General features: G+C 47.9%; 1 long non-coding RNA gene across 1 annotated transcript in view; it reads right to left on the reverse strand.

Annotated features, from left to right (window-relative positions):
* Nucleotides 1-6325, reverse strand: part of LOC129386539 (uncharacterized) — a 73519-nt gene extending 67194 nt beyond the window's left edge. Inside the window, exon 1 of the long non-coding RNA XR_008613898.2 lies at nucleotides 6229-6325. This is a non-coding gene — a long non-coding RNA (uncharacterized lncRNA). The remainder of the gene's footprint in view (nucleotides 1-6228) is intronic.
* Nucleotides 6326-8320: the final 1995 nt, after the last annotated feature.

Consider the following 8320-nt stretch of genomic DNA (forward strand, 5'->3'; position numbering starts at 1 on the left):
GCTCGGCTAAACTGTTTCGAAGTATTTTGTTTTCTTCTACTATTTTCTTGTACTCTGGGTTTTGTGTGATTGGTGTAGGTGTATTCTTAGCATTGGCAGTGGGAGATGCGACTTGCGCCCAGCTCACCTGATTATTTTGTGGGGTGCTGCATGCCAGTAGGATCCCTGGTGACTTGCTTCTTGGGGCCTCCTTCTTTTTTGTCTGATCTTGCCGCTGAGGCACCTTGGGTCGGGATGCCGACCGTCTCCTCTGGCCCGGCTGCCCGGAACAAGATCGGCTCCGCGACGGCGAGCGGGTTCTGGAGCGGCTGCGACGATCCATGGCCGGAAGAAACTCAAGCTCGGAGTCCTCGTCTTCAGTGCCGAACCACCGTAGCTGGGTCTTCGTTGGTTTCTTTGGCCGTGGTCTTGATACCTGCCTGACTGGCTTTAGTCTTTTGGGACATCGGCGGTCACCCGTTGGATGATCACTCCCACAAATGGCGCATTTGGATGTGCACGTGTGTCCATCGGCAGGCTCCCGCACCCCGCACGAGCGGTACACCTGTACGTCGGGCTGTGGACATACGTCGGTGCGGTGTCCCACGGTGCCACAGGTACGGCAGAATTGAACCGCATTTCGGTAGGGTGTGCAGAGTTTCTCTCCCCCGAAGTAATAAACACACCTTGGCACTCGGCTGCCGTAGAAGGTGAGCAAGGCACTTTGTGAGTCGCCCATCATTCTTGCGTCGATCAATTCCAGTCCCTGCGATCGGATACGTAGGTTCGATCGCAGCACGTCAGAAGGGGTGAGTGCTTCTATCCCGTGGATTACTCCCCGCGTCGTGTCTTCTCCTGCCGTAACGTACGCATTGACCGGGTGTTGTCGTCCGTTGATGTTCAAGGATTTAATGGCTTGCATGACCTTGACCGTATCGCGATTCGGGGTGGATATCACTGCAATGTTCGAACCTGACTTGATTCTTAGAATAAAATTGTTGTCAGTGGTTCTGTCCTCGCACGCCTCCATGACGGCTCTTGCCAGTGCCTGACTGGTAACAATCTTGAGTGGTAGCCCTTGGTGTGGTCTGATGACCACCTTCAGGTCACTCTTCGGTAGCGGCGGAAGACGCTTGAGTCGTGGGTGCCCGCGATGCGCCATGGGTTTGGACGAGTTGGTAGTTGGACCTGATGGGAGTGCGCTTTCTTGCGCGGAGCGGCGCTGCTGAGCGAGATTTTTCTTTTCCTTCAGGGAAAGAACGCGCTCCCATCCGGCTTCTGCGGTCGTTTCGTTGACCACGGTAGCGCTTTGCATATTGTTGTTGATCGTGGCGGCCTTATTGCATTCGTGGTGCGGTGTTGCATCACCCACCTGAGATGCAGTGAAATCCATCTGTTCTTCAAGTCGCGAAGTTGTAATAAGTCGCGGGTTCGATGTCGCAGCCGGAGTTCTTAAGGCCGTCATGTTCAAATGCGCGCTCGCCCGCCGGCGCCGCTCTCCTAACTGAAGTTAGGGTTAGCTGCTCGGCACGTTCTCAAGGTGGAAAATCGGCCGTAAAACGGGGAAATATGGTCCGACTGACCTGCAGTTGGTCTCCACAGGCGCCGGACCACTTCTTGGAGATGGTGGTGATCGTTTCGGGCCGGTCCCAGAAGGTGGTCCGCCCGAAAAACCAAACATGCGTAGCCCGATGTGAGCGCAGCCGTTCTGGCAATGGGAAGCTAAGCAAGAAAATGCATACGAGGCAGTGAAGCGGTTGATAGAGGAGGTGCAGCTTTTGACCCACTATGACCCAACGAAACCACTCATCTCGGAAACGGACGCATCCTCATGCGGTATTGGCGCCGTCTTGTACCACAGAGTGGACGGCGTAAACCAACCAATCGGGTTTCGATCTCGCATCCTCTCTTCAGCCGAGCAAAATTATGCTCAGATTGAGCGCGAAGCCTTAGCGGTGGTATTCGGCGTGACGAAGTTTCACGAATATTTGCTGGGAAACCAATTTACGTTGCTCACAGATCATAAGCCGCTGATGCGTCTTTTTAGTCCCGATAAACCAATACCACCCTTGGCAGCAGCAAGGATACAGCGTTGGGCACTTTTACTCGGTGGTTACAAGTATTCCATTAAGTACAAACCGGGAAAGGACATAATTGTGGCCGACGCATTGAGACGTTTTCCCGTGCAAGCGCCACATGATGACAAGACGATGAAGTCAATGTTGAAAGATGAACGGGAGTACGTGCTGCTAACAGACCATCTGAACACAGGGGCGGTGTCGTCGCACAATTTGGACGATTTGGCGGCACGTGATGGCACGCTCATGGTAGTTATGCGCTACGTTCGGGAAGGCTGGCCAAGGAAATTGCCGGCAACACAAGAAGCATTAAGACGTATGTTCCAAAAGAAAGACGAACTGACATGCAGCCATGGTACTGTTTATTCGGGCCATCGGGCCGTGATACCCGCCCCAGCTCGGGAATCAATGCTGCAGCTGCTGCACGATACACCTCAATGCATGTCGGCGATGAAAAATCTGGCACGAGCACTTTTCTGGTATCCCCGACTTGACAAGGATATCTAGAATATCGTACACGCATGTGCAGTGTGCCAGCAAAACTGCAGCATGCCACGCGCGCGAGAGCCGGTTCTGTGGCCGGACGCACTTGAGTAATGGTCTAGAATCCACGTTGATTTCGCAGGACCAGTCGAAGGGCGAATGTTGACGATCATAGTGGATTCGCATACCAAATGGATCGAGGTTGTTCCGCCTAAAGTAACCAGTGCAGATAACACTGTTGAAGCGTTGCTGGGCATTTTCAGCAGATTTGGGTTGCCACGAACAGTTGTCTCCGACAACGGGGCCCAGTTTACAAGTAGACAGTTCCGCCAATTTATGAAAGATAATGGATAGTACACCTACAATCTCCTCGATATCATTCGCAATACAACGGGCCGGGAGAAAGGGCAGTACGCACTGTTAAAGAAGGTCTGCGCAAAAACGTGCATGGTACCCTTGAAAGGCGCCTGGCCCGATGGCTACTGCGTTATCGGCGCATCCCACTCCAAAACGGAAAGACACTTGGCTTCTTGGTTTCGAACCACTTACTTTGTTGTATAATGTGGTGTCACGACCTTTTTCTGCTGCAGGAGCACTTCCGCGCAGACACTCGCCCGGACAACCGGTCTGGTGCAAGGACTATAGGGCAGCTGCCAGCTAGAGACCCGGAGTGATACAGAATTCCAGGGGCGCCTGCCTGAGCACGGTCAAGACGGAGGATGGGGAACTATGTGAGCGTCAGAAGATCAGCTGCGACACCGCACGTAGGCTCAACAGCCAACATCGTTGGACGAGGAAGGCGCTGAAAGAAACGGAGGGTTAGCACCACCAAACGAACATGCAGACCCTCTGGCGGGCTTTTCGGGTACCAGCCCCAATTCCTCGGCTAGCGAAGAGCACGAAGCGGGAGCTGCCAACACTGGAGTTCCGGAAGAGCACGACACAGGTACTGCCAATACTGGACCCCTGGCAGTTCAAATTCGCCGATCAAACCGGCGTCGCAAGGCGCCAGACCGCTCCCCCTAAGGAGCTCCCCCTAAGGAGAAGGAATTGATGTGATGTCAGCAATTCACACACGTTATGAGCGCATGCGTGAATGTCTGAGTGATATGACGTCACGCCAGAGTTTGGCTACTTAAACGACTAACTCAATAAAGGTACGTTCATTCCTGTTCCTGCGTCCATTACTTCACAACATTTGAAGTATGTCATCAATAATGCATTAAAATATACACTTCTCTCTTGTCGGTTTCGTGCACGTTTGCAAAGGTTCAGAATTCATTCAATATTTGCTGAGCATCTAATCAGATTTATCTGCGCGCTCTATCCACTGATCGCCGTGCAGTTTACGGGTGGCTGGGTGACCGAAATTTTTAGTATAAATGAGCAAAGTCTCCAGTGACGTCCTCAAGGTAGAAGATGGCATTATTAATGTACGTAACATCATACAGCAGGTCCTTGAAGTCACGCTCATCGTGCCGCCAAAATCCATGGTATACCTCTGGAGAAGAGCCGTATTGTAGGTAACAGAAATGGTCGGCGACATCTGCTGGACATAATCAGGCCTAATTGAAGTAGATTTTCACAATGCAGTTCACGATGAAGGCATTGTTGAACGCCAAACACCTCCACCAATTTAAAAGGAGTATTTTGGGCAAAAAGTGCAAAGGGCGCACAGTAACCCAACTGTAATCATCACCATCTCACACTCACGCCAAGCACTGGCGATCAAACTGTCTCAATCGCTGATCTGTAGTTGGCACAGAATTGTTTGCGAGCCGCTGTTTTTTATTAGAGCTAACAAATAATATAAACCAATAAACAAATATTTTATCAACTACAAAAAAGCCGATCGAAATAGTTTCATTGTTAAGCATGAAAATAATGAAACTTATTGTGTAATATCATTTAGAGATGCCACCTTAACACAAAAGTAGGCCTGTTTTTGTTTAATTTTGGCGAAAGCGTATTCAGTACTCAAGGGAGTACTTGATGTCTGCAAGAAAGCAGCCGCCTAAATATACATGGTGTTCCAGCGAACACTTTCAAAAATCTTTAAGCGTTCCCTGTGGCAGGTATCACAATTTTAGTTCATGAGCTGGCCTACTCAAAGCGGCGAGCAATACTTGTACAAATAATTAAGATGCAAAATCGAATAATTAATAAAAATTCACTAATTAAGTTTGTAACTAATTACATGATGGCCCATATTGCAATTTTAAAATTCTTGTCTTGGAGTTCGCAAGGCGGATCAACTTGGAACGAATTTTCAAGGTGACATTAGTTTCGAGATATATATTCCAGAACATTGCGGAGAAAATGCATTGGCGTTCCTGGTAATTTGTTAAGAAAACGTCGTTTCATGAACAGAAGCACACACGTAGCTGGAACGCCAATCCATTTCTTCGCAATGGTCGGGAATTTATATCTCTAAACTCCGGTCGTCCTGAGAATTCGTTCTAAGTGGATCCGCCTTGCGAAGTCTACTGTTAGAACTTCTAAATTGGAACATGGGTATTAAGATAATTAGCGTAAAAGTTAATTAGTGAATTCTTGTTAATTAGACAATTTTTCATTTCCATTTTTTTGTGCATGTAGTGTCTACTGCTTCGAGTAGACCGGCTCACAAACTAGGGTTAAGTTATCGGCCAGAGGCAACCTTTAACAAATCATGAAAGTGTTCACTGAAACACATTGTATAATGACACGTATATTTGTCTTTATCGGGCGACACATTTCACCGCCTAACAAATGTTATCGCACAGCGCAGGACGCGCCTGCATGTTTCGTAAGCTTCTGGAATGTTTTCGATGGTTCTATCCGCTGTCTGTTGTCGCTGAACCTTGCGTAATCTGATTGCATATATGCGCGACGCGAATGGTGTAGAACATTGTGGAAGGCACGCGGTTCCCAGCGATTACACTGGAACATTCGACGACTGATGTATAAAAGCCGACGCGCTTGACCCGCTGATCGGATTTCGACGATCGCCGAGTGTGTTCGCCGCTGTCGTTGTTCTTTGAGTGCAGCCTGCTTATGAGGGAACTAGTTCGCCCAATAAAAGACCAGTTTCTACAATCACAGTTTGGCTGCCTTCTTCACCGTCACAACTACGTGACAATATCTTAGTCTATAAAAATGGTACTTCTTATACTTACCGGAGTATTCCTCGGGAGCGCTTCTTCAATAAGGAGAAAGCACGTCTGAGAGAACAATGCGTGCGAAACAATACGGCACTAGATTTGAGTAAGCTCGCCGAACGAACGTTAAGCAATAAAACTTTTCTAATATTTGTTAATTTTCATGAACTTATCTAATCGTCCATTTCCTTATCTAGTGACATCCTAAACTAATGCTAATATGTAGTATGTCCTCGCTTTTGTTTTTGTGTATTGCACAAACATAACACATTTACAAGCGTGAATGCATGCTTTCTCTGAAATTTAATTGATGTCTAGTTTTCCCGCATAAAAGACAATCTTTTTACGCATTTTGAGGCGCCGAAAATGCATACCTATGAGAAATTTGACGCTAGACGTTCGCATAACGCAATTATGCATTAGGTACCTTCGAGGAAATGAGAAGCAGCATATAATCTTAGGAACGTGCATCGTAATAGCATATATATTGGGAGAAAATGTAACTATGACGACTTCAGTAAATATTACATAACAAAGCATTTACATACCTATCAGGATGAATCCGCAAAGTAAGAATGGCAACTTCATTTCTGTCGGAGCACAAGAAACCGATCGCTTGGAAAGTTGAAAGCTGCTCAAACCTGTCCTCTCTTCAAAGGAAAAAAAAGAACTATTTAGCTGCATAGCACCGCAAAAATACATTGTGGAGCCACAAGGTGTTTAGACTTTGCCTCTAAACATCAGAAGAAAAGCCGAGCTAGTTGATTCGGTGAACGACCGCCATGTTTTGACCCAGCTAAAATATTTTCTTTTTACGATGACATTCACTTTTCTTACGTTTACAGGCTCGTCACGGTGATTTATCAGAAACGTGCAGCCGTTTGCCGCTAGCTATGACGTTGGTACTTGAATTTTCTGCCCTTGTTTATTATTTGTTACTCTATATTTATTCTATATGTGAAGCAATGATGGCAAATTATAATTTTTCAACCTTAGAAAGCCTAAGTTCCCCGAGAACGCTGTTGTACTTTCCAATAATCTAGAATCAAGTATTCTTCCACTGCCTCAGAGCTACCTGTTACAGCGAGAGCCGTCGTGAGACTTTGTGTAGCTGCGGAATCTGACCTTTGGAGCACGGGGGGTCTCATAGTTAGCCCTTGCCCTTTTCTCTGTTACCGACAAAGTCACAGCAACTAGAGGTGACAACAGATGTCTTTGTTTTGTTTTTTACTCTTTCCTTCCATCCTCATGAAAAGAGGTAACCCACATTTTACGGTGCAATGTAGATTTATTTTGAAATAGACATGCTCCACTGAAGGCTACCATTTAGGTATGACAGTAATGAACACAGGACTTTGATCTTCATACCCGCCGTTGATGCCTAATTGTCTTTTGTTATAGCCCCGGATCAAATTTCGGCTGCAGTGGCCGCAATCAATGAGGGCGAATTAGAAACTGCCCATTTATCGTGCACTGGGTACACCTTAAGGAACCTCAGCCGGTTAAAATTTATCCTGAGTCCCCTCACGGCGTGCCTCATTATGACATCGTGCTTTCGGCACGTAAAATCCTACAATTTTATTTGAATTATGTGAAAGCAATATAAACCATTACACGAAAATCCGGCATCGCTGGCACCCAGCGATGGTACGGAAATTGGGCAAAGGCGCAAAGAGTAAAAATGTGTCGAAAATGCTAGGATTAACGCCGAATTTCCCGTGAAGGTTCCTGTAAACAAAGTAAATCAATGGCTTTGAAAATATATTTTATAAATTTAGATCTGGGTGAGAATGGAACCCGGGCCTTCATGGTACGAGACGAGCATGCCACCCCGATGCCGTGGCAGCTCCACGGTTCTGGTTGACTAAACTTGTGCCCAATGTGTACGTAATTGCACACATCCCGTCGAAAGAGGTGGCCTAGTGCGTGTGTCAGCGGCAACGTGATGACTCAGCCAATGGGGAATAGGTGGCGCCACGTCATCGGTGTATAAATTTTGTGTATTAAATAAAAAATGAATAACCCTTCCCCTACCGGAAAATGGAGGTAAGCGAAGCTTGTCCAGCGAGCACCTAATCATCGTCGCGGTTATGTAACCCACAGGCAACGGCGCCGGACTGCTTCGGTCTCCCGCTTCCTCAGTTGGAGATCATCTCGTTGCTGTTGGATCGCCTGGGCTTGGGCGGCTGCTACAGCTGGATCGGCGTGCCGACGTTGCGCCCTTTCACGGGCGAGTTCTTGGAGCTGCTAGTCGAACGCTACCCGTTCCTCGGGGGACGCACAACGCGTGGCCGCCCCATCCGTTTTCTGAGGCTCAACTGAACGCAAACGAAGCCGGCGCCGCGCACGCGAACCCCTTTCTTTTCCCGGCGAAAGCGAAACGGGTCTGATTGGTTGCGCGCGTGGCGTGAGCGCGCCTGTGCTGCAGGAATCCTTGTTACGGCTCAGGCTGCGGCGCCAGAGCAGCTCTCAACTTATCAAACTACTCTTTCCCGCAGCAGATATGCTCTGGGAGCAACTGTTTTTTTTTTTTTTGCGTGATCTCAACAACGCGACTTGTGAGCCAATACAAGCTTCGCTTGAAGAAACATTATTGTTTCATTGAGCGTCGCTGAAATGTCGTTCGAGCGGGAAAGAGGG

This window comes from Dermacentor andersoni, chromosome 4 (genome assembly GCF_023375885.2).
Source record: "Dermacentor andersoni chromosome 4, qqDerAnde1_hic_scaffold, whole genome shotgun sequence".
Classification (NCBI taxonomy): Eukaryota; Metazoa; Arthropoda; class Arachnida; order Ixodida; family Ixodidae; genus Dermacentor; species Dermacentor andersoni.